The 27,910-nt window shown below is 39.3% G+C and overlaps 1 long non-coding RNA gene across 2 annotated transcripts; it reads left to right on the top strand.

Annotated features, from left to right (window-relative positions):
- The first annotated feature begins 802 nt into the window (after positions 1-802).
- Positions 803-11,923, top strand: LOC121401537. Of its 2 annotated transcripts, XR_005966329.1 has the most exons (6): positions 803-986; positions 2,443-2,564; positions 3,056-3,145; positions 5,284-5,328; positions 11,174-11,291; positions 11,657-11,923. It is a non-coding gene; the product is annotated as an uncharacterized LOC121401537 (long non-coding RNA). The 2 variants fall into 2 exon arrangements; XR_005966330.1 differs by lacking the exon at positions 3,056-3,145 and having other exon boundaries at positions 814-986.
- Positions 11,924-27,910: the final 15,987 nt, after the last annotated feature.

Genomic DNA, 27,910 nt, shown 5'->3' with positions numbered 1-27,910 from the left:
GTTTGACTCTGTCCCAAGAGGCAAGGTCTGGGGAGTTCTGCTTGGGTGATTCTTTTTCCACTCTCCAACTATTTTCCTCTTTGCAATTCTAATTTTGGCCCTCTTGAATTTGGATAAGGGTTATACGCAGTGCTCTGCCTTCTTAGATTCAAGGGCGCTGGAAACCTTTTCGATGCCAGCTTTGTACACAAACACCTATAGAACCCCTTGTTCCATCCCATCATCTGTTGGCAATTGATGGTAGTTCACTTGGGTCTGGGTTGGTGTCGTCCAAGTCCAAGAATATCCTTATGTCCTTGGGAAATCATGCTGAATTGATTTCCTTTTATGTTATTGATTGCCATTTAACTCCAATAATTCTAGGCCTCCCCTGGTTGCAGAGACAAAATCCCAGGGTAGACTGGCTCACTATCAAAATAATTCAGTGGAGTGCAGTGTGAATCCTCTTGTTTAATATCTACCCAGGTCTGTGCTGCAACTACCCTAGGGTTTACCTGCTCATTATTCCTCTTTTTACGATGTATTTTCTAAAAAAAGCAGCAGAGCTCCTTCCACCATCCAGACTTCACTCTTCCTTTCCAGATGGAGCTAGATGCTTCTGAGGTTGGTGCAGGAGCAGTTTTGTTTTAACGGTACCCTGTTATCAATAAGGGTCATCCTTGCATGTTCATTTCTAAAAAAACATCTCTCCTGCAGAGATGAACTACAATATTGGGAACAGGAAATTACTGGCCATTAAATGGACCTTTAAGGAATGGAGATATTTTCTAGAGGGTGCTATGCATGTAGTTACAGATATTAGAAATCTGTTTTATATTAAATCTAAGTGCCTAAATCCAAGACAGGCCCGATGGACATTGTTTTTTTTACCCAATTTAATTTTGTTATAACATACAGGCCTGGGGAAAAGAACATTAAATCAAATGCCCTTTCTAGAAGTTTTGTCTCCAGTCCAAAAGAAGAATCTGAACCGGATTATATTTTGGGTAAGAAAGTGATTGTGGAGTCCAGACCTGCTTCCTCTTTATCCAAAACCCAGAGTAATGCTCCTCCTAATGTACCTCCAGACAGACTTTTTGCTCTGGAAAACATTCATAAGTCTGTTCTGAATGAAACTCTCGACTCCAAGTCTTCTGTCTTACACGATTTGGTGGCCAACTTTGACACAGGAAGTTGTTGATTATATTGATTCATGCCCAGTGTGTCAGTGTTCTAAACCTTTCAGGTCATTACCTCATTACCTACATCTGCTTCCAATTCCTGAAAAGCCATGGATCCACATATTCATGGATTTCATAGTGGAATTACCTCCCTCTAGAGCAGGGATCCCCAACCTTTTGAACCCATGAGCAATATTCAGAAGTAAAAGGATTTGGGGAGCAACACATAAGTGCTGTGATTGGCCATTTGGTAGCCCTTATGTGGATTGTCAAGATACAATGAGGCTCTGTTTGGCAGTGCACCTGGTTTTCATACAACCAAAACTTGCCTTCAAGCCTGGAATTCATAAATAATCACCGGCTTTGAGGCCACTGGGAGCAACATCCAAGGGGTTGGAGAGCAACATGTTGCTCACGAGCTACTGGTTGGGGATCACTGCTCTAGAGGAAACACTGTTATCTGTGTGGCAGTGGATCATTTCAGTAAAATGTCCCATTGCTATCACATGCAGAAACGCTCCAGATACGTTCAGCCTCCAAGTACAATGTATTTGAACACGGAGCACCAGCAGACTTTAAAATCCATAATTTATTAAGTCTTCATTTAAAAATTAGAGCAGAACATACATTCCCAAGCATGCTTGACACTTTTTGTGGGCTAAGCCACTTTCTCAAAAGCTGTGCTGAAACTAACCATGTGAACGTTTAAAATATAACTCTCAACCCCCTGTAAAAACATTGACCCCTGCATTACTGGCCCATGCAACAACTGGGGACTTGTAATTAAACATTACAATAGGAGAAAAATGGACTTATTTGTAATAATCATAATTCTCATATAATTTTGTGTTCATTCACATCATCATATCTCACAAATTGTAAATAGATAGGGTGTCATATCAATGAGATATCCTGTATATAATCATTAATATAATCATTAATAAATAATAAATCAAGAAAAAAAAAAAGAAAAAGATGGGGGAAGGAGAAACCCGTCTATAAAAGTCTGCAATATTCATAAATTAGTTGAGTATTACTCAACTAATTTATTAATATTATGGACTTTTTAAACAAGTCAGTTAATCCAATGACAATACTAATGAATAAATTCAACATATTCCTTTACATAATGGATATCTTAAATTGCAGTGCAGGATAGCTAGTGATTAAAGGTGCCAATGCCACTACTCATTCCCATTCAATAATGCCACTCACTCATCTACAGAAGAATCTCCATTGTTTAATGTGTTCAGTTATAATCCCAGTGTCTTTTCTTTCTCAGGTCAATCCACTGAGGTTCCTGCTGTGAATTATTTGATTATCACCTCTCTAAGATTTGGAGAAAGGTTGAAAATTAATTGTCCTATGCAGTTGCTGCTCGAAAGAGGGCTTCTGACAGACATTGTAAGGAATCTCCTGAGTATCAGGTTGGGGATAAAGTTGGTGAAACAGAAAGAAAGAAAGAAGGGGAGGGGGTATTTCTTATCAGTAGGTTTAAAAGCAATTCTTGCAATCATTGACATTCCATATATATTATGTATCAGTTTTCATCAACATTACATCAAACAACAGTTTTATAATTGATTGTTAGCAAATTTAAAGATATATTTATATTTAGTAGAAGAGCGATGGTTTCAACTTTCTAAGTAATTAAACCTTGTGAATGGTATTGAATGTTCTCTGTATAGCTGATATACATCAACAGGGTTGAGATGTCTACTCTGATGTTAAAATTTGACATTATTTAAAGAAGAGCATTATTCTTTTTGTATTTGGAACTAGGTGTTTTTTCTCTTATTCGTGTAGCTTTAGAAACTTTCTCTATGGGGACCACATTTGGCAGTATTTAGCATTATTGTTATGTATTATTGCTGTTATTTCCTCCATCTTTCTAGTTTATTCTACCAAAAGGATCCAATCCTTTGATGTGGTTGGTGCTACATCCTTTGGAATGAATGCGTTTGCTGCTTGCATTAAGAACAGCAGTAGGTGATTTTTAATAGTCTATTCCATTTTTCAAAACAGGGTTTGTGCTACTGCCACATTATAGCAAATATCTATGGTACCACAATAAATAAATATTGGATCAAAAATACAAAATTAAAGTAAAGAATAAAGGAGAAAGCACTCACAGTTCACCTCAGTCCCAAGGTGCAACATCAAAAGTACTGTGTCCAAAAGGAATGTGAGGATCTCCAAAAATGAGAAAACAAATGTAAAAAGTAGAAAAATTTATTAGGACATAAAACCTAATGCGTTTCGTGCCTATTGGGGCACTTACTCATAGGCTAAATGGCACACCCCTGTACACATGTTATAAAGGGGCTGTGACCAATCACAAAGCTACAAACACATGTTACCACTCCATTACAATTAGTGAAGTTCCACCTAGTGGTTAAAAAGCTAACTGTTACATACATACACAAAAATACAAAAAATGTACACCTCAAAAAGAGCCAAAAAAACAAAACAAAAATGAAAAATCACAAATAAAGAAAGAAAATATGTGTATATATAAAGCAATCAAACAATAATAAAGTAATTGCAAATAAAGAAAACTAGTAAAAATGAAACCAAAAGATTAAAAATTACACTACCAGTATAGTTTGATAAGGTTTTCTCAGTATGTATTTTTTTTTACGAATACGAAATGAGATATTAAGTATGCTCAATACTCATATAGCATATAGGCTAGCCTACATTAGAGAACAGGCCTTTATTAAAAAAAATATTTAAATGAAATATATATAATTTGAAAAGTAAACAAATATTACTCAAAAAGGATTACTTAAAAAAAGCATGTGACATCAAAGTCGCTGTTTAGACCAAAGAGTTTCCTACTTTCTAAGAAAAATATCCACTTAGTTTCCAAACGGAGTAGTTTTGGCAAAACGTCTCCCCCTCGCTTCCCCCTTATTCCATTTTTCGGTCAAAATGAAGAATCAATTTGAGTAGGAAGTCTGCTATCTTTTGCTGTGTGATTATTTCTATTGTTGTTTGTGTCAGAGGGCCTAATGGCTCCCAACAGGCAGTAGTCTGGACCAAAGAGGAAGCTTAGGGGTTAAGTTCAAGTTTGCGGTATCAGAATGGATCAGGAGTAATCATCATCAATTCCAGGCAAAGGTTCAGTAGGCAGGTAGAAGTGTAACCAAATCCAAGTTCAGGCAGGGTCAGGAAGTACGGGAATTAATCAACACGAAATATAGAACCACCCAGGAAACAAACAGGAAATCCTACAAACGGGCATTGAACTGGCATCTTGGGCATCCTTTAATTTTGAGTTTGACGCCGGCGTCCCTGTGCCCACATAGAGATCATGGGCATCACCATTTTGGATCTGACGCTTCTTCCCAATAGTTTTTAAGCACTTTTCAATGCTACCAGATAATGGTATAAGTTCCTTCCTGTTTGAGGCATCTCCAACATTTGTCCTGTGTAATAGGGAAAATGTGTTTAATTTAGTAGGGGTGTAATATCATCTACTTAGTAGCTTGTACACAAACTTGTACGTTTTAGACGCCATTGATGATTTGTGCACAGAGTGGTATATAGCAGACCATTTAGCTTCTGGTATTGTGATCTTGAGGTCTTTTCCCCAGCTTAATTGATGAGATGGAGCAATCTTCAAGTTGATGGAAATCAGCTTTTAATAGATTAATGATAGTGGTCTCTGAGGCATTGTTTGTGTTATCAACATTTTTTCCCACCACAAAATACTTAATTTCATCACCAGTAATTTAGCTCTGTCTGTATAGTGGTGTAATTGGTTGTGATTCCATTGGTCTCATGGATGTGTACCCTTTTGTATCTTGGCTAAGGGGATTACCCTATTACCTTTTCATCAGAGTTTGTCTGTTATGGTGTGTGTTCCACCTTTCAAATGCTCTTTTGTCTTAGCTTGGGGGAATATCAGCATTTTGTTTTAAAGGTTGGAGAGTGAAAGGTTGTTGCACAAGGTTCCACTTTTCAAAATAATTTTGCTAAATCCTCAAGGTTGCTGATATTATTTGGTATCTTATTATGTTGAGTGGTATATTTATTGGTTGTGTCCATATCAAATTTATAAATGGTATTTGAGATTCATTTTGTTCTATTTCAATCCATTTTTTGTTTTGTCTTGAAGGTTCTATTGTAAAACTCGACTGAGATGTATCTCTTTGAAGTAGAGGTAAGTATCGGAGAAAGAGTCCCCATTTATTCTTTGGTTGTGTTAGTTATGAGTGTGATATTCTAGCATTTTTGTCGGCCCATATGAAGTTAAGAAATATGGTTTTCATTCTTCCAAAAAAAGTTCTTTGGTATAGTGTGAAGAAAATATAGTATGTTAGGTATTGCTATCATTTGTATTGCCTGTATTCTGGCTGTTTTCTTAAATTTTTAAGCAGAGTTGATATACTTGTTAGTAATGGTTCAAATTTGTCCTTTTATAGTTGGGAGAGGTAATTTATTCCCAAATATTGAACAGTTTATTTAGCCCATTGAAAAGGGAAGTAGGAGGATAGCTGGTTACATAATGTTTTAGGTAGGTTCACATTCAATATTTTAGATTTACTAAAGTTAATACTTTACTAAAGTTTGATACTTTACTAAATGTGTCAAAGATCTCCATTAGGTTCGGTAGTGATGTCACTGGGTAAGAGATGAATAGGAGCAGATTGTCTGTGAAGGCTGCTGATTTATGTCCCGTGTTCTTAACTATGAGTCCATATATATTTTGATTAATTTTTTTAGTATTTAATAAAGTTTCCATTACTAATATGAACAATATAGGTGACAGTGGACAGCCCTGTCTGGTTCTGTTGTGGATTTTATTTGTGGAGATAGTGTTCCATTGACCCTGACCCTAGTAGTTGGGGAGTCATATAGTGTCATTATTATGGGAATGAATTGTTCGCTGAAGCCATTTTTTTCAGATAGTCCCAAGAGATCCTATCAAAAGCCTTTTCGGCATCAGTTGTTAGGATAAGAAGAGGTACATTTCTTGATTTGGCGTAGTGTATCAGGGACAGGGATACGGGATTGTTGTATTATACTCTCCTTCTCTTTTTTGGGTATGAATAAACATTGTTCTGGGTATATCCATTTTGGTATAATTTTTCTTAGTCTGTTGGCCATCATTTTAGCAAAAATTTTCAGGTCCACATTTGTTAGAGAGATTGGTCTATAGTTCCCACAATTCCATGGGTCTTTGTTTGGTTTGGGGATTATGGTAATGTGGGCTTCTTGTGCCTGGTTTGGTATGTGGCAAGTATTACCTAATGCATTGAGATGGTCAAGCAAGGGTGCTTCAAGAGTATCTATAACAGTTTTATAAAAGGCTGCTCCATACCTATCTGGGACTGGGCTCTTGCTGTTCGGAAATGATTTAATAGTCTGTTCTCTGAAAGAAGATTCCAGGTGGTTGATTTCATCCAGTGTAACTTTTTCCAATTTAGCATTATCTATAAAGTCTTTTATTTTGAGTAGTTTATCTTGCAGAGAAGATTTTTTATGGAGGTGATATCGTTATTGGTAAAATTGTTGGAAACACTTTGCTATATCAGGAATACTGCAATGTGTCTGGTTGTGTTTGTGTCTTTAATAGCTTCTGTTAATGTATTACTTTGTAGTTTTTTTAGAGTATTCACAAAAAATCCATTGCATTTGTTTCCCAGTTCACATGTTCTTTGTTTGCACTTAAGATATGCTGGGTGTTGTGGTATAGCAGTACTTTTAACTGTATTTGTTTTCTTTCTAGTTCCTTCATAGAATCGGCTGCCTTTTTTTGTGAGCTAACTCCTATCTGTATTTCTTTAAGAAGAGTATTGAATTCAGTTTGTTTCTCTTTTTTTTAATCTGGAACCTAACGTTATCAGGTGTCCTCTCAAGACACATTTTCTCTTCTCCCAGAGTATGCCAGGGTCTGTGTCCAATGTCTTATTTTAAGCTATAGTTTGCTGCAGTACAGTTTCTAGAAGTAGCCTATTTTTTTCATAGTGCAGTAAGAAGTTCTGGGGCATGATCTGATATTGTAATATTTCTTATATATGCTTTTATCAGGTAGAGCCAATTTTTGATTTATAAATGTATTGTCATTTCTGTTGTAGCATTGAGATGGTCCTGCATAGTGCGTATTGTCCATAATTTTGGGATTTTGAAATCCCAACGTGTCAATTAGGTGTAGTTGATGTAAAGACTTTTTGGCCTGGCTTTGGGGCAAATTTACTTACCTCCGAAGTTGCACCAGCGTTGGCTTCACCACACTTCACACGCACTTTGCCGCACTTCGCCAGGCATAGATTCGTCAGGGCTGCGCAAATTCATGAAGGTCTGCAGTTGTGCACAAGTTACCGATTATTATATACCGATATTACGATCAGTGGTTCAAAGTTACGCTAGTGATGGCAAATTTGCATATGGCGTGCAGTTAAAGTACAAAGGGCGTATATGCAGCAGCAAACACATTACACTACACAAGGACAGGGAACCTTAAGAAATGTGTTCTAATGCCCTATACATGTGCCCATAGTATAGTTTAGGTGCCATATGTTATCAAATGTAGGGTGGAAGGAGGGTACCGTAAAAAAATTTGATATTTTTCAGCCTATCATTTTATAAAAAGTAAAAGATGCAAGCGTTTTTTTGTGACTTAGAAAAAATATGTCATCTTTTTTTGGACCAGTCCCTGTCTACTCTATTGCACTTCACCTGGTCTGAGGTGGCAAAGTAAAGTCTGGTGATAGAGGAAACGTTCACGAAAATTCGCAACTTAGTGAATTAGCATAGTTACGTCCCTTTACCAGAGCGCAACTTTGCCTGGTATAAGGGTGCGAAGTAGTGCTAGAGTAGATCTAATTCGCTTGTGAGTTTACGTCAGCACCCATTAGTAAATTGGCAAAGTGGCAAAATGACGTCACGCTGGCAAATTTTCGCTAGCGTTAGCCACTTCGCCCTTTAGTAAATTTGCCCCTTAGTCTCTTAAAAGAGATATTAAAGCTCCCCTTTGAGGAATCAATTAGTGGATTCATAACTAAATTAAAATCTCCTCCTAGAATTAGTATTCCTTCTATGAACCCGACTAGTTCCCTAAGGAATTTTGATAAAAAAGTTATGCGCATATACTGTACATTGGCTATGGTGATTTTCATATTGCTTTTGATTATTATATATCTACCTTCTGAGTCCTGTTTAGAAGCAGTAATTTTAAGTGGTAGATTTTTATGTAAGACAATCATAACTCCTGTCGCTTTTTTGTTGGCGTATTACTCATGTAAGCTTTGTGGTACATTTGATCTTGGGGACTTTTGTATCGTGCATTTCTTGTAGAAGGGATATCTTTGCCCCACTCCTTGAGCATTCTCTGAATATTTGAGCTCTCATTTAAGCCATTTACATTCCATGAACATATAAAACATTTGTCTAATGCGATATATAAGAAAACAAAATATAAGTCATTTACTAAAAACATTAAAGAAACCTCTTATTCTTATCAGCACTGGAACTTGGGATGAGGGGGGAGATAGTTAAGCATGTAGAAAAAGATTGAGAGGTAGGGAGGTGGTAATGTGACCATCTTGGTCTTTTTTATCATTATAGCACACCAAGTTAACACCAGGTCTATAATATGGCTTGGTGGCATGGGCTCCATGGCTGTTTTAGTTGTCAATTGGGGGGTGAGTGGTTGCTGCCACTATGGCACACTATACGAGTCTTTTTTAGTCATGTTAGCATTGGTCTGCTTGTCTGGGCCTTTTGAATTATTAATGAGAATTGTTCAGATGGGCCTTCAGTTGTTTTTTTTTAACCCAAGGTTAAGTAATAGTCTAAACATTCAAAAACAATATACTGAGTTTCTTGTGGTGAATGTAGTAAGTGTTGTACTGCATCCTTCCTTGCTATTAGGCTGAATGGGTATCCCCATTTGTATTGAATGCCCTTTTCTCTAAGTGTATCCGTTAGAGGTTTGAGCTGTTTTCTTTGAGTTAAAGTCAGTCTTGTAGATGTCCTAAAAAAGACATATTCTACATTCCTCATGAAATATTGCTGACTTCTCTAGTTTTTTGTAGTATCTCTTCTTTCTCTTTGGAATAATGAATGCAGCATAACATTTCTCTAGGAGCATTCAAAGGTACTCGTTTTGGTTTGGGAGCTCTGTGAGCTCTATCTATTTGGATTTTAGTTGTTGGATCTCTGTTTAATATGCTATTAAAACTTTGTAATAGCTGTAATGCCAATCTGGGCTATTTGCACCACACTCACTTTCCAGCTAGTAACCAGAGCATGGGTTACATTGGACTCTCCCTTCAGGATCTGGGCCTTCGCTTTGTGGAAGCTTTCCCTCTATGGTGTAGTGCAACTAACACACCCAGCATACTGTGCACATAAAACATGCAAAACATTGGGCGACAGGAGGTTCTTATGGTGCAAACAAAGAAAACTGTTTATTAGTCAGATGACAATGTCCCCAGGTTTACTCACATCACAGTGAATCAGAGGAAAAGTGTGCAGGCACATCACATGCAGCTTTACACATCAGCCTCTGATCTCCTTAAGCGTCAGTTTCATGCTTAGTTTCCTGATAAGTGTAGGGTAAAGGGGCCCACTCTAGAGGGGGTTTAATGTGAGAATATTGCCTGGTTGTCCAGTGGAATTGCCTGGTGCTCCAGTGGGAAGCCCTGGTGGTCTAGCAGGGCAGTAGGGACATCCACTGCTCCATCTGTGAGGACACCAATCGCTTACTGGGTTAATGCGCACAGTGGCATCATCATGTTTACTGTGAAGTTTAAATATTTGAAGGGGCCTCAGGCTATTTCTCACTGCAAAATAAATACAGGTCTATTCAATAATTCTTGGGTGCTATTCTTTTATTCCTAATCTGTTCCTGACTCTGCCTGTCCCTGACCTTGTCTAGTCCACTTCCTGTTCTGGTCATTGCTCATTATTGATTCTCTCTGGGATTTCTGCTTTTTACTGTGATTCTGGTGTGTTTGACCTGGCCTGTGACATTGACTCTTCTCTTGTCTTCGAAATCTGTACTGCCTCTCCTAATTGGTATTGACCCAGCCTGTTTTTCACCATGCTTCTTGTTCTCCATTCATGTACTAAGTAAAGTTCCTGCCTGCCCAGAATTCTGTCCCTGGTTCTCTCATGATAAGACGTGGTGGCACCCAATAATTGGAGGGCTCCTCTCAAAGGGAAAGGTGGTTATTTTAGGGTGAAGAATGAGCCTCAACTGGAACCTTGGGGATGTTCTGGGTTTGAGATACCTATCATAACAACCAAGACAGGGCTGTGTCACAAAAGCAAAGCAAATGGAGGGTTTGGATGAAGAGAGGATGATCCACAGTGTCAAATGCAGCTGAGAGATCAACAAGTATTAGTAGTGAGAAGTGGTTTTTGGCTTTGTTGTTAAAAGGACTTCAGTAAGTTGAGAAAGCGCAGTCTCAGTGGAGTGATTCCAGGGGGTCCAGCAGGTTATTGTTAGAGAGGAATGGCATTAGTCTGTTGTAAACTAGATGCTCAAGTACTTAAGAGATAAAAGGTAGTAGAGAGATAGGTTGAAGGTTATCAAGATTGGAGGGATCAAGAGATTTTTTTCAGAATGGGGTGAAAAGAGCATGTTTTAGTTGAGAAGGAAAGATTCCAGTTGAGAGTGAGAAATTAAATAGACGAGTTAAGGCTTGATTAGACAGGGATTGGCATTGAGGAGAAGTTTAAAAGGAAAGGGATCAAGGGGCAGGTAGTAAGATAAGAAGACACCAAAAGTTTTGAGAATTCCTCATCAATGACAGGGGAGAAAAAGCACAGAAGAGACTGGGGACTGTGGAGGAAGGATGGTGAATATCTAGATGGATTTAATAGTGTAATTTCACTTCTGATTGTGTAAATTCTGTTTTTGAAGTGCACAGAAATATCAAAACTCATCTCTCTCACTTTAAAAGAGATATATACAAAAGTTCATTCATTAAAATATTCTTAGCCAGTTCTATTCTTACCTTTTTTTGCTGAATGTTTTTGTTTATTTCTTTATTAAGGTTTGCAGAAAGCAGGTTATGTTCTGCATGTGCCAATCCATATACTGCGCTGTGCACTTGGTGATTGGGATAATATGTCTGAAGTGACAATTGTGAATGTGAACAGTTCATTAAAGAGGTATTATAAACCCACTGAAATAAAGTATCTTTTTCTTTGTCATAGGTCAAACAAGAAAGCTCAAGCATCATTATGTCTTTAAGAAACATTTCCCCTTTAATTGCTAATACATATGTAGTAAATGCTGTTACATCATCGAAGTTAAAGATCATTTCTTTAAAGCAGAGACTTCCATTAAATAGCAATAGACTATAATTTGAAACCCAGGTTACTGGAACCACCAAAGTCTTATCTTTTATCATTGTCTCTACAAAGAGTATAAACAAGTTGATACGAAAACCTTTCCCACACAAGATAACAACTTCTGCAGTGGATTTTTGTATTCTTTCTAATGTTCTTATATCTGTGTCTTTATCTTCTGTTAGAGTGCCAATGAAGTCAACACAGGCACCATGTTGGGTGATCTCATTCCTGAGGTTTTTACTCTCTCTTTCAGCATGATCATCATCAACTGCCAGAATAATCACCCAGGTCCATCCCAAATGTTCTACCAGTTCTGCTATAGCAATGTGCTGAATATGAATATTTGAGCCAGTACTAAAATAATATGGGTACAGTGTTCTGTCATTCAAAACAGGGTCTGTGAAACCATAACTGATCTGAAAACACAAAAATAAAGCTTTCAAAAGTGATCAAAATGAATGAAACTAAAAACCAAATTAGGAAATCTTCCTTAAAATTCATACTGTAGAATCAATGATTTACTAAATATGAATACACTTGTTCCGATAAGTCATTTTGCAATTCAGTCCAAGGACATCATACACGAACCTTCGTTTCTTTTCATTACCGCTGAAATGCTCTCCTTATGCCTATAGATCACTTGCAAATCATATGAGTCCTGGACTACAAGACACAACACAAACCTATGAAACTGTAACAAAGACACTATGGGCAAATTTACTAAGGGCGAGTTGACTAACGTGGGCAAAAATTCACCAGCGTGACCTCATTTCGGTACTTTGCCGATTTACTAATGGTCGCTGGCATAACTTTGCTAGCGAAGGAGATAGCAGTACTTTGCTCCCTAATGCCTGGTGAATTTGCGCTCTGGCGAATAGATGAGGATTTTACTGAATGTTACCTCTTGAGCCAGACCAGATGAGGCAAAGTGCAATAGATTAGATAGGAGTTCCTAAAAAATTGTTCAAATTATAGACTGAAAAAGAGTGGCTGAAAAAGAGTGTAATTTTTTGGGGGGTAACCGGTTTCTCCCCCGACATTTCCTAACATATGGCACATAAACTATACACTGGGCTCATGTGTAGGGCAATATAACAACTTTATTTTATTAAGGTTTCCTGGGCTTGTGTAGTGTAATGTATTTGCTGCAACATATATGTCCATTCAACTTTAAATTCCAACCATATGCAAATTTGGCAACTCTAGCGCAACTTTGCTTCGCTTGTTGCAGTAATGCTAGCGTAAATTCGCCAGTGTTCGGGGCCCTGGATGCAACTTTGGATCTCAGTGAATTAGCATTGTCCTAGTGAATCACCTGGCAAAAGTGTTGTGCTGTGAGCAAAGGCATCGCTGGCAAATTTTTAGGTTAGTAAATTTGCCCGTATGTGGCCATTAATGAAAAAAAAATCTCCAATTGTGTTATTCACCTAAGGAGACAAGTAACAATTCTAGAGGCCTGTGTGGGTGAGAAAGTCTAATTTTTAAGACTCAAAAAACCCCACAACAAATACTTCTACTCACTTGGACCTGCTAGCTAACCCACGGCTTCCTTAAATGCAAACAGAATCGCTACCCACTGATCACCAATAAAATTGGAGTGTCATTGATCAGTTGTTCTGAAATCATAAAAAGTGGGTGGGGGAAAAATACGAAAAAAAGGAGCAAAACTTGTTTATATTATGACCTGCGGGTTCTGGCAAATGCCAGAGGAGCTGCCATAAGATGCCATGGAAAGTCACTATTTTGTGGGTTGGTGAGGAGCTAATTGGGCCTCTCTGTATTGGATTATCAAGGCCTATTTTGACTCCCAGGCCAGACCTGCCTGCGTACAAACAAATCAGGATTTGCAGCTGTAATTCATACTTACAGGTTACCCTTTTTTAGTGGTTAATATTTTTGCACTGTATACTAGAAATGATTCTGCCCTGTCATTCACTCCTCATATCCAGTCACTTATTAAATCATGTCACTTCCACCTAAGGAACATATCCAAAATACCATCATTTATCACCCAAGATGCTGCCAAAATTCTTATTCACTCTCTCATCATATCACGTCTAGACTATTGTAACTCTCTTTTAATTGGCCTTCCCCTCCAGAGACTGTCACCTCTCCAGTCCATAATGAACACTGCTACGAGGCTCATACACCTCAGCAACCGCTCATCCTCTGCCTCGCCATTCTGTCAATCCCTGCACTGGCTTCCGTTACCTTTCAGAATCAAATTCAAATTAATGACCCTGACATTCAAAGCACTTCCTAACTCTGCCCCACCTTACATATCTGAACTCATCTCTATATACTCACCCAACCGCTTACTATGCTCCTCTACTGACGCTACTCAACTCTTCTCTCATTACCTTCTCACATGCTCGCATTCAAGACTTTGCAAGGGCTGTACCCCTCCTCTGGAACCCTCTCCCATGGTCTGTCCGACTTTCTCTCAACCTTTTTGTTTTCAAGAAATCTCTTAAAATGCACTTCTTTCGAGAAGCCTCCCCTCCCTCTGCTTAACTACCAAACGCAACACCACATACAGTACCACATTTCTCACCCACTTAATTTGATCTTGCCCACTCCCTTACCTTGTGTATTACTCCCTTCCCTTAGAGTGTAAGCTTTTTCTGCATAGGGCCTTCCTCACATTTTGTACCGGTATTGATTGTGATGTATGTAACTCCATATGTTCTATGTATGTAATTCATGTGATTTAGTTGTATAATCACATTTACTTTACAGTTCTACGCAATATGTTGGCGCTCTATAAATACAATACAGATTAAATACATTATTGACATACCTGTGAGTAGCCATAGATACCCAATAGTTGGGCTATAGGCAGAGATGATGTAGATGACCGATCTCCTATAAATCCAACAATTTGGCCTTTGTCCTGACAGTAGTAATTGGGAGCCACATTCCCAGGGCCAGATAATATCTGCAGGACACTCCCTATAGCGAGACGGGGATCCCCACAAGAATCATATACATGATACCCCAGAGTGATGTTGGGTAGCAGATCCATGTTCTTGTTGATTTTGTCAACTGTAAATCTTAAGACCTGCATCTCCATGTAGTTATCAACAGTGGGACTAGAAAAATATAAAAAACCTAAAGTAATAAGTCAAATCAACTGGACTTGAGACCTCCCTGCTGGGCCTGTTTGGAGCTGGTACAACCAGGGACTTGGTGCTTTATTTGGGGTGGATGGACAAATACTGCAGGTGATATTCCCCTAATCCTTGGAGCAGCTCCTGACTCACGGAAAGCAGGAACACAAGAGGATGATGGGAGGAAGTGACATCACACATAAGGAAAGGGAATAGGAGGGTTTTGCAAACAAGGAAATAAACAGCTTGTAATAAAGCTTTAGTCACTAGGTGGCAGCATAACAATGTATAAACATATAATAACAAGCAATTGAACATACATAGTAAATATAATAAACCAATTAACTGCTGGGGCAGCGCACAGTCTCTCACACACCTTCCACACAGGTTAGACTAACACAAAAGCCCCCAAACACCAATGAAAACCCACAAAACGTATACAAAAAACTTGCTGCCACCAGTGTCAGGATTGAGCTACGACTTCATTCGTTATACAACATATACACGTGATTCCACAGCCACTAAAGGGTTAAGTAGCATCCACACAGACTAGTGTTTCCATTCAGCATGCAGAGGGTTAAGGCTCACAGTACTCACTTCTGGCCTCGGCTTTTTAGAGCATCAAAGACAAACGTATTACATTTTGGCAGTATCTCCAGTGATCTCTCTCTCCCCAAGCAGGTTTGGAATTCTCTATACAGGACATAGAGGAGTCTGTTTTAAGGATATGTTTCAGCTGTAAGTTTTGTATCCCAAAAGCAGATGCCATTCCCTTGTCCAAAATTCCTGGCAGAAAGTCAAGGTTTTGGCCCAAAGGAAGAAGCGGAGAGGGGAATGGAATAAGCTGATACTTTCGGTTAAATTTGTACCAGAACTGTTCCAGGGCTAACGTTTGAGGGTTGTCTTTCAGGGATAGAGCCACATGCTTCCCTTTGTTCCAAAGGATGTTGTTGACAGGGAATTTGACTCCGTTATCCTCTATAAATTTCCATTGCTTTGTTGATTGAGCATTAGAATGTTCAACTAACTTCGCTAATAAACATGCTTGATAATACGAAAAACAGTCAGGTAGGCTTAATCCTCCCCTCCCTTTGGGTAAGCATAATATAGGCCTGCTAATTCTAGGATGTTTATTAGCCCACACAAATTTGCTAATTATAGTGTTTAAAGAGAGAAAGAAACCCTGGGGGACAAAGACAGGCAAAGTTTGAAACAGGTATAATAGTTTAGGCAAAATTGACATTTTCACTATAGCTATCCTACCCGTCCATGTGAAGTGGGTTTTATCCCAATCTTTCAGCAAAGTAGCTATTGTATTAATCATAGGTTTATAATTGTAGACATATACTTTGTCCAGGTCACAAGGAATATATACACCCAGGTATTTAATTTTCTCCGTCTGCCATTGAAAGTTGAAATTAGCTCTTAATTGATGAATCGAAGATTGTTGCATATAAATAGGGAGGACTTCAGATTTGGTCAGATTAATTTTATAATTGGAGAGTTCTCCATAAATCGCGAGTTCTTTAATAGCATTGGGCATCGAAATATGTGGGTTGGTTATGACTAAGAGGAGGTCATCTGCAAATGCAGCAAGTTTATATTCCTGTGCGTCTATAGTCATCCCTGAGATATCCGGGTTGTTTCTGAGTGCTATCAATAGGTGTTCCATACAGAGAACATATAGTAACGGGGATAATGGGCAGCCCTGTCGAGTCCCGTTCTTAATATCAAAAGTGTCAGAGAGGATACCATTCAGCCGTACTTTGGCTGAGGGAATCGTGTAGACAGCCATAATTTTATCCCTGAAAGGCTTCTCCATTCCAGTCCCCTCTAATACTAGTTTGAGAAACGTCCAATTAACCCTATCGAACGCTTTCTCCGCGTCAGTGGAGAGGAGCAAAGAAGGCGTTCGGTGAGCCTTCGCCCAACTAATCAGATTAAGAATTTTCATGGTATTCTCCTTGCCCTCCCTCCCCTTGACAAAGCCGACTTGATCATCATGTATCAACAGTGGAAGAAGTGGGTTAAGTCTCTGCGCTATAATTTTTGTGTATAATTTCAGGTCAATATTCAGTAGCGATATGGGTCTGTAATTACCACAAAGTGTGGCGTCTTTGCCTGGTTTAGGGATGACCGTGATATAGGCGAGTAAAGCCTCCTTGTTCAAAGGATGGTTCTCATCTATCTCGTTTATAAAATTGAGAAAGAGGGGAGCCAATTGAGCAGAAAAAACCTTGTAGAATTTTCCAGTACAACTGGGGACTTGTGCAGTTTTAAATTTTTGATAGCAGTCAGTACTTCTTGTTTTTGGAATGGAACACTCAATTCTTTAAGGAGATTACCGTCTATGCCTGGTAGGGGATATTTTGCTAAATAAGTTCCAATCCTCGCTTCCAATGCATTTTGAGTCATAGTTTGGGGGATACTGTACAAGTCCCGATAATACTGTTTAAAGGTTTCGGCTATTTTTGTCGGTAAGATCTGAGTGTTCCCTTGTTGGTCAGTTATTTTATGTATATAAGAGAGGTTCTGTCTATTTTTTAGGGCAGTGGCTAACAGTCTCCCCGATTTGTTTCCAAATTCGTAATACTTTTGTTTTAGCTTTATCATTGCATGTTTGCTTTGGGCATTTAGTATCTGTCTTAATTCTGTTCTTTTTGCAGTTAGAAGTTTGAGGTTGTCTAGCGATGGGTTTGCAATGTGCTGAGCCTCTAACTGTTGGATTTGAATAAATAAGTTGTCCAGTGTACTCTGACGCTGTCTTTTGAGGCGTGCGCCATGCTTGATCAAAATACCTCTGATCAGACATTTCAACGCTTGCCATTTCGTTTGTTGCGAAGTGGAATCAGTAGCCACTCTAGGGATGTATTCCTTAATAGTTCCCTCAATTTCTTCCCTACATTCAGCATTATCTAAAAGATTGTCATTAAGCCTCCAATTCCAAACCGGTTTTGGTTTGTTTGGTATATTAATCACAATATGAACAGCTGCATGGTCAGACCAGGTTATGTTATCCATATCCGCTTTCACTAGCCAATGCAAGTAATGTTGGGAGATGAAAACATAATCCAGGCGGGAATAACTCTTTTGAGGGAAAGAAAAATGAGTGTATTGTTTAGCAGTGGGATTAAGAAACCTCCAGGAGTCAATGACTCTCAGGTTTTGTAGTGATTTGGCAGCTCGAGTAATGTGTTTTGGGGTCAGTAGGGATTGTCCCTTGGAAGTGTCCAGTTTGGGGTTTAGGGCGATATTAAGATCTCCTCCCAGAATCAGTAGCCCTTCTGAGAAGGTAGAAATCTTCGTATGCAGTTTAGACAGGTATTGCGCCTGATTGAGGTTGGGTAAATAGAAACTACCAATGGTACAAGGAGTATGAAACAAAAGGCCTTTTATCAAAACATATCTACCGTTATGGTCAACAAGCGTATCAGTAACCCTGAAATCAATTGACCTTTTAATAGCTATAGCTACCCCCTTTGATTTTTGCAGAGGATTATTACTGTAAAACCATTGCGAATATTGACCCAATTTATGCATTTGGGGAGCTTCGTTCTTAAAATGAGTTTCCTGAAGTAAAATTATATCCCCCTTGTTTTTCCTCATTAAAGTTATCAGTTGTTTCCTCTTTTCCGGGACATTTAAGCCATTCACATTCAAAGAAATTATTTTCAAATTACTCTCCATCATACAAACAATATATATCAATAGCAGCACAGAATATAAATTTCTTACCGAGAACGTAGCCTCCAAGCTCAGAGTGGGAAAGGATACCAGGGAAGGATCGGGAGAAAAAAGTAGTAGAAATATAATTAACACATATCTTGCAATCTAACACAATGCAGTAACTGGAACAACAGATTCCTAGCAATTGTGTGAGCATAGAAAAAACCAAAAGGATAGACACATACAGTGTAAATGGGCTTCTCTTCTGCAAATGCAGACCATTCGTCAGACAATATGTCTGGCCCATTGCTGGGGGGGTGGTAGTGAGCAACATGTGTCGTGCAGTAGCACCGTGGTAGAAAAATGCTAGAGCTCATGAGTAGCAAAAAATATGGAACAATAAATTCGTAAGTGGAGCATAACAATAGAGAAGGGATGGAAAAAAACGGCTAATTAACTTGAGACACCGTCCGCTGTTGTGGGAATTCACCCAGGGTTAGATGGCATAGGGCTTCCCGGAGCTTTCCCGGGTGTTTGTCGCGATCTGCTTCTCTTCGCCTTAGGTGATTCCACCTCTTTCCAAGGATCTTGATGCGGCAACAGGGTTGGTGTCGGCAACTGTACAAATTTAACCCATTCTGAAAGATCAAGCTTCGGAGCATTACAGGCCTGCAGGAAGGGACGCAGATCCTCAGGTGCTGATATTGTGTGTGATTTCCCAGCAATAGTGGCCTGGATGCTAAATGGGTACCCCCACCTGAACAAAATTTTATTTTCCTTCAGGAAGTTCGTCAGGGGTTGGAGGAGTCGTCTTTGTTGTAGCGTGTACCATGACAAATCTTGCATGATAGAGACTTCAGCATCATCCATTTTAATCAGCTTCTGTTGTCGTGCTTTAGAGAGGATTTCTTCTTTCACAGTGAAATGCAACAGGCAGCATATGACATCTCGAGGTTTATCAGACGGAAGTCCTTTAGGTCGTAGTGCTCGGTGAACCCTCTCGATGTGTATCTCATTGGTATCGGGCATGTTGAGCACAGAGTTAAACAAAGAAGTTACCGTACGTTTAAGGGTACTTGCCTCCACTGTTTCAGGGAGACCTCTTATGCGCAAATTACAGTGCCTCCCTCTGTTATCAAGATCCTCCACCCGTCGAGTCAGAGATTGGATCGCTTTGTTTTGTATTTGAGACACGTTGAGTAGTGAGTCAACTGATAGCTCAATTTGTTCCGTTCTGCACTCAATAGTGTCAGTCCTGGCATGAATGGATGCTATTTCAGTCTTAAGTTCAGCGACTTCCTCCTTAAGCGCACTTTTAATCTGGGTCGCCAAATCTTTCAGATCACGTTTTGTGGGTAATGATTTTAGCAGTGCAAAAGTGTTACTTTCCGAAACGGTAGAGTCGTCATCAGAGGCCTGGTCCTCTCTCTCTCTCTCTGCTCGTGACCTCTCCTGCTCAGCTGGAGCTAAAAATTTCTTTAAAAATTTTTGGGATTCGGTCATCTTATACTGTTTCGGACTGTCTCTTACGCCTTCCTTTACTTTGCCGTTTTTACCCATGTCAGTAGAGGGATTTTCCACTTAACAAGATGAGCACTAGCACACGGTCAATATTAGATATCCATCATAGGGTGCAGACAGTCCCAGCGCTTAAGTGGAGCCAGTGTATGAGGCCTCCGTGAGACTTTAAGTAGCCCCCTGGGAAGGACAGGGTTTATGCCGCTCCCTGGTGAAAATGTAGGCTGCAAGAAAGTCAATCTGCTATATAAGTCCCAGGCCTTGCAATATTAGTAGCTGTGGGGGTGACCCTCAGTGCCCAAAGCAGCAAGGATGGAAGGCTGCCTAGTAGTAATCAGCCAGGGAGGTCTGGGATGACGCACCTCTGAGCTGCCAAGGCTAATGGGAGGCCTGCAAGGCTGATGCGCTATACAAGCGCGGTATGGCAAATGTCCACGGGCCCCGAGGTACTCACCCCCTGGAGGCAGCTATGTGCAGCGTCGGAAGGTGCTTTGCGGAGGGGCGCCGGCTTGCGGCCCTTGCGATCCGGTCGCGCCGCAACCACGTGGGCCAAATCTAGGCCGCGGCTTCGGCGTATCCCTAGGCCGTGACTGTCGGGAAGACTGTACAGGCCCCAGCGACTCCCAGAAAGGCTCTTTATGGAGCGGAAGCCTTCCCCAAACCGGCCGAACTGTACTCCTTGGCGGGTGGTGAGTAGCGGTGCTGATATTAGCCAATTTGGCCAGCTGGATGGGGAGCACTGTAAAGGTGCGTCTGCACTGGTGCCCGGTTAGCCACGCCCCCACGTATTATATTTAATGTTATAAAAGGTAAAACAGTGCGAATTAACAAGAAGATGTTACAAAAAGACAGAGCCGGGCCACACTGGGTGGGCACCCTAGGCAACCTGGGCCAACGCTGCGCCGGCTGTGTGTGCGCATGCGCAAGTTGACGCCAGCGTGCATGCGCGTGTTAACACCGGCGCACATGCGCAGAAGCATCAATCGGCATGCAGGAAGATGGGGAGTGAGAGGACCGGACATGGGGTAGGCAACAGAGCAGGTATGTGCCTGGTGCCCCCCAGCTTTGCTCCCCAGGCATGTGCCTACTCTGCCTACCCCTAGTTCCGGCCCTGCAAAAAGACATACATTCAAAATAGAAATAGTTTATAAAATAAAATGGGAAAAACATGGACAACCTTTACTTGGCTTCAAATATAGAATTTCCTGGTCTTGGAAAGAAAAAAAATTGGGACAAACCCCCATGGAAATGGGTCCTCCTAAATAATCCAATTCTTAAGCTCCCCATAGACAATTCTTGCTGAACGACCGATTTGATGAGAAGTCCTACCAAACCTTCGAAATTATCGTGCGGTTAGTGGGATTCGAACTATCGTACATCTTACGATTTTTCGGCGGACATCTGTCAGGAAATTGATTGGCCAGGTCAAAAAATCTTTGTTGGTCCCAGTGCAATGTATCTATGTTTGCAGGGCCAAGCAGCTCCCCTTTGTTTTCCTGGCAAATTGGTCTTTTTAGTTGATGGTAAATTCATACGATCGTTCCGAGAAAATTGTGGTCTCACAATGAGGATCAGATCTTTTTAAAAATCTCAAAATCTATGGCCAGCTTTAGTCAGAAGAGCTGACTATTTATCAGTGATTTCATGGGCATCAGGTAACTGGACACTTCCCCCTCCCCCAGGAATGCAAGGGGGTGTGGCCTAACAGGACATATCTCAGCAATATTCTAAAACCTCTCTGCAGTCAGTCTGCCCAAACCCCTGAACATCCCATTGTCTATTAATTTAATTTCTTAAATGCCAGAAATGTGGAACCTCACTGCAACTTCCATTTTGAAGATATATTCATAAACTAATATAATATAGCTATTAAATATCGAACCAGTTGTACTGTGGGTTTTTCAGCTTTTAAACAAACTGGTAGATAAAGCTCTGAATAACATTCTGGATAATAGTCCTATACCCGTATAGTCAAGCTGGAAGAACTGGGGTTCAGTAAAGATCATTTACTTCTGCCATTCCAATCCCACTATACAAGTGAGCAAATCTTACAACAGAAATATAAAGTAAATATAATCTAAAGTAGAACGAAATAACAACAGTCCTTAAAGGGCCACAAAAGCTGCATAATAACCCAGCCATAAAGCTGTCCCACTGCAACCCATTGAGCAATATAAAGTAAGATGTAAGAATACAAACATGATGCTGCTGGACTACAGCTCCCAGCATTCCTTAATGTTTATAATGTGTTAAAGGATGATGGGATTTGTAGTCCAGCAACAACAGAGTAAAGTGTAGTTGAGCAGTTCAGTGCAACAGTGTTTAGATTTCCTTTTAGTGCCCAAATAAACTTCCCTTCCATCATTTGTATTTGATTTAGCCCTACCCACTTGCTATTGCAGGACCACAAGCAGGTTCAACTCAGCTGCCAGTGATCCAACTATCATGTACAGGTATAGGATCCATCATCCAGAAACCTGTTATCTAGAAAGCTCTGAATTACAGAAAGACAATCTCCCATAGACTCCATTTTATCCAAATAATCCAAATTTTTAAAACTGATTTACCTTTTCTCTGTAATAATAAAACAGTCGCTTGTACTTGATCCCGACTAAGATATAATTGATCCTTATTGGAAGCAAAACCAGCCTATTGGGTTTATTTAATATTTATAAGGTATGAAGATCCAAATTATGGAAAGATCCATTATCTGAAACCCCCCAGGTCCCAAGCATTCTGGATAACAGATCCCATACCTGTCCTGTAGAAAGTATATGATATAGATACATTGCATGGGGAAAGTACATAGTTACATAGTTAAATTGGGATGAAAAAAGACAAAGTCCATCAAGTTCAACCCCTCCAAATGAAAACCCAGCCCCATACACACACCCCTCCCTACTGTCACATAAATGATATATACACATATCTATACTAACTATAGAGTTTAGTATCACAATAGCCTTTCTATTATGTCTGTCCAAAAAATCATCGAAGCCATTCTTAAAGGCATTAACTGAATCAGCCATCTGAATCAGAACAATAGAGATGCTACTGGAATAGTAAATAATCTCTACAGTTATCGTAAAACAAACTGTTCAATGATACATTTTTTTGCTTATGATCTAATTATGTGATTTGACATTGACTTGTAGGAACTTGGTAAAAATTACAAATAACATTTGAAAATATTGTAGATTGACAAACTGTGATTGATACGAAATCAAGTGACACTAAAGACACATTTTAAACAAAGTGGTTCATATGTCTTATGCTTTATCATAATATATTTGGTTTAGGTTTTGATGCAAAATTTTATCCAGAATGCCCAGGCCTGAGGTTTCCCGGATAAGGGAACTTTAAGTCATTTGGATCTCGTTACATTAAGTCTGCTAAAAATCATTGAAACATTAGTAAACCCAATAGGAGATTTACCTCCAATAAGGATTAACTTTATCTTTGTTGGGATTGAGTACAAGGAATTGTTTTGTTATAGAGAAATAGAAAAATAATTTTTAAAATGGTTCCTTCCCACAATTTATAGATTTCTAGATGACAGGTTTCCAGATATTGGATCTTTTTTTTTAGTTCTGTAGGAGGAACTATTGTGAAAACGAAAATTTAATACGCTTCATCATACTGAAATAAGAAACTTTTTAAATACAATCATTTAAATATTCTGCATTGTTTCTGAAATAATCACGTTTATCTTCACTATTCCTCTCTCAGCATCTGTTTCTCTTCATTCTCTCTTCATGCAGCAGTTGGGTGTCAGTTTTTATCAAATAAATCATATGGGGGGGCTCTTTTTCCCCCTAGAAGAAACTCACCAGACATCATGTCTCTCTACATGCAGGATTTGTGCAAAAGGCAGTTACTTTGTTAGATTTCTGACACCCAACTACTATATGAGGGGAGAATAAAGAGAAACAGATTCTGAGAGAAGAGTAGGGAACATAAACTTAATTATTTCAGAAACAATGCAGAATATTTAATTGATTGTGTTTAGAAACTCTTAATTCAGTATGAGGAAGCTTATATTACATTTTCTTCTTTTTTTGTGATAGTTCCCATTTCATTTAGTGGTAGTGATTATGACCTGTAGTTTCTGCTATAAAGCATTTTTGGTAGCTTTGATAACCTTTTGGTAAATTAAGGAGTCTGCATAGTGGTGAAATAATTATTTTACTAAACAAAAAAGATGAATTTGAATGGATGCTGCTGCCCAGGACAGTGAGCATGCTCAGTTCAGTTTCCAGTTATCCTCATACAGATAAAGGTATATGGGAACATGGGAAACACTATACCCAAAGCCTGTTAATGTAGTGAGTTTCTAGTGGAATTTGTTATAGATGTGGATGTGCTTCTTGACATGACATTCCTCTCCCTGGATGTGTGTATTCTACAGCTGGATTCAGGATAGAGTTGTTAGAAGAGCAACGTACAAGAAAAGTAGATCTTTATCAACCATGACTAAATAGGAGAGGAGGCCAAAACATTATTGTATGAAACCTCAACAACCAACAATTTATCATTTATGTTAGACAGACAATATATATATATTACTTTCTTATCTCATATTTCTAAAGAGTTACTCTTGTGTATGTGAATTCTCTCCTTTCATCTTTAGTCTCGAGAACATGAGTTCAGCAAGGTTTTAAAGGGGGAAATATTGTGAAAATTAAAATTATTTAAATGAGTCATTCAATCAAGTTACTCAATACTCTAAATATGATGTATTAAAAATATTATACAGTTGTATAAGCCATTTCAGTTATAATACTGGCCCCACTGGCAGCTGCATCTCTGCTGCTTTGCTTCTGGCTAGGTCTGAGTCTAATGTATTCGACTGACAGGTCTGCCCACTGTCTCATTGGCTGGCCCTGCTGTCAATCATCAGCCTCTTGTAGGGTTGCCAGGTTGGCAGTTTTCCAGCCAAATTGGGCTACTAATTTAAAGCCCAGGTGGGTTTTGAAAATACAAACTAACCAAGGTATGGATTTGGGCTACTTTTTGGCCTTTGTCTGGTTTGTACTAGCTAATGTTTTTTTTTGTCTCCCAATGCATTATGGAGTATGTCATTTTTGATTAACAATTTACCAATGGCCAAATTTAATGTAAGACTGCAATACGCAGCATGCAATGGGACTGACTTGTGTAGAATTCAGGAGTCAGGAGTTTGGGCTCTGTACCCCAGACTCCCATCCCTCAATTTCAGACAATTTTGGGACAAAAATCTGCTGGCCACCAAAAATATCTAGAGGTTGATCTGACCAGTATTGATTGAAATTGTATATATATTAAAGCATTATGGTGTCCCTATACCTCCTGGTCCCCCTTCTGTAGCTACACCCCTGGTGACAGGAGAATCTGTCCCATCTTGCTTCATGGAAAAATGTGTGAAACAGTGAACATTTAAAAAAAAAAAAGGTATATTTTAACAAATTCATTTATTTTTTTTACAATTTGTATAATAGCACAAATTGTACTATTTTGAGCTATTGTAGAAGTGCCTCTTGGCTAGTTTTGGGCTGGTTTTGTAGCCGACTTCGGCTGGTTTTGTAAAATTAGAAACTGGCAACCCTGACCTTTTGTGATGCTTCACCTTCTGGTTTTGAGATGCAGACAAATCTCCTGCTCTCTCCAATTCAACCCCCCCCACTAATAGACATGTGAAAAGCCAGCGCTAGTAATATGACATCAATTGTCCCTTTTCTGGTCACGTATCTCCTGCTCTTTCCTTATCAACCCCCCCCAGCACATCCAATACTAAGAGAAAGACAAGAGGAGAAACACTGCAGGACAGCACTGAGCTACCGGCTTTGTCTGGGTCTTTCAGGGGGGGCAGGAGTTCTGTGCTGGTCGTTACTGAATGGAGAAGTTCTTGAAGTTACTTCACTAGAGAAGCTGCTGGTTTTCTACAGGGGAGGGGAGTGAGGGGAGAAAGCAGGAGATCTGTCTGTGTAGAAGCTGAGAATAGAGAAAAAGTCTTTAATGTCACTAAACTAAACACCAGCAAGGAGGAGACAGGGAACAACGTTCTATATAGTGTAGTACATCTGATAATGTGGGGAAATAAAATATATAAACTATTATCTGTAAAGTATAATGTAGTGTGACTAAGGTTGCCACCAGTCTGGTTTTGACCAGGACATCCCGGTATTTTGAGGGGCTGGCCGGGTCTATACTTCCTGCCCGGTTTCCCAAATTCCCTTTATTGACACGGCGATCGGCCAATTGCTGATCGCCGTGTCATAGCCTGGCCCAGTGATGTCACAGGACCGCCCATGATGTCACAGACACACCCAATGACATCACGTGTATTGTGAGTGTGAGAGTGATAGGTGGAAGTTGCAGGGGTGAGTGTGAGAGTGTCAGGTGTAGATGTGAGGAGGGAAGGTGGAGCTGACAGTTGCAGTGCCAGTGTGTGGAGGTGGCAGTAGCAATACCAATGAATGGCTGAGGTGTCTGTGTGTGGAAGTCCTGGTACCAATGCCAGTGTGTGTGGAGGTACCAGTGTATGGAAGTGCCAGTCTGTGAATATTCGTAGGCCTAGTGTTGAAACAAAAAACAGAAGATACATACACTATAGTTACACATATTTATCTTCCCTGTTTCTGCCCATGTATCTATATATAACTGAAGCACTAAGGAGGCAGCATCAATTCATAAGAACTTATGATTCACAAAGAAGACAAACCACTCCAAACCTTATATCGACATCTGTACAATATTTACCAAACTCTGACCTGCCTTTGATCTGGGAGAGTGTGAAAACCTAATTCTGCCAATAAAATCTGCATTTTCAAACTATAAAAGAATAAGAGTCTTAGTGTTCTCAGAATGAGATTCCAGAGAATGTAGTTGGTGTGTGGATGCTTTGAATTCAGCATGAGCTAGTTGCTATGTGACATCACAGCATGGTATATCCACTCCCATTTAGAAATTATAACTGACTGTAATATTATTGAATGTCTTTCAAAAAGTAAGCATGTCTGTTAAATGAATATTTTTGAGAATAATATTATTTTCATCCTATCTATACATTGGGAAATGTTGATTTTCAACAATTTAACTGTTGTGCTCATTATAAGGTACAGATGCAGTTTTCTTGTCAACCTAAAGCTTCATCGTAGGGCTGTAGTTTATAGATTGGACTGTGATTGTTCAGCATTCATGTTTGTTTAATTGTGAATCAGCAGTTAATACTGTATGAAGGCAGAGATAAATAAAATATTGATCAAATTTAGATGCATTAAAACATTGGTCCATCCTGCCTAAAATTTCAAAGAAGTTGAAAAAATTTGCTTAGATAAATTAAAATAACACAATGAGTGAACACAAAATATATATTTTAAAATAAAGCAAACTAAAATATTAACATAAAACTGTCTCATTGTTTGCTCATCTTAGGCTTCTATTTTTCTTTGCAAAATAAAGGAAAACACATCATGAAATACCATATACTGTATAAATGGTGAAACACTTACTTTATGCAGAGAGGAATGTATTTCCCAGTGTAATCTGGAATCTGATATACTCCAGTGTTTACAGTGAATATCCCTCCAATGATGATGTCTCCATCCTTAAAGTATTTGTATTCATACTTAGGCTTAGTGATGTGAATACGGCACTGTGAGTCTGACCTACTCAGCTCAGTTCTGCAGAGTATTTCCCATATAATTCCCAAGCAGAATATAATTTTCAGACACGTGCATGTGAAATGAATCATCTCTATTCTTCAAAGCTGCTGCATTTTAGACCTTATAAACATTATCTGCCTGGTAACAATTCTCATGTGATGAATGTAAAACCTACAATTACATTATTTCTAACTTATCAATGTCTACTTTTGGTTCCCCATAACACAGAGGGCAGAATTAGACACAGAGTTGGGAAATAAAGAAAAATTAAAAAAATGTTACGTGCCATTTAGGATGCAATGACACCACATGTACAGCCCTGGGCGCCATGGGCCCCATTATCATTACCAGCTGGAATGTCTGAATAGAGAAAGTCTTGAGGAAAAGCTTGGGGATACTGACCATATACTGTCAGGAAGGGGGATATGCCAGTGGATTTGTAAAAGGCATAAGTGTGAGCAAATTCCACCAAGGGAAGTTAATCAGACTACCAAAAATG

The sequence above is a fragment of the Xenopus laevis genome, chromosome 1L, assembly GCF_017654675.1.
Source record: "Xenopus laevis strain J_2021 chromosome 1L, Xenopus_laevis_v10.1, whole genome shotgun sequence".
Taxonomy (NCBI): domain Eukaryota; kingdom Metazoa; phylum Chordata; class Amphibia; order Anura; family Pipidae; genus Xenopus; species Xenopus laevis.
Note: the sequence above shows the minus strand (reverse complement) of the source record. Positions and strands in the feature narration are given on the sequence as shown.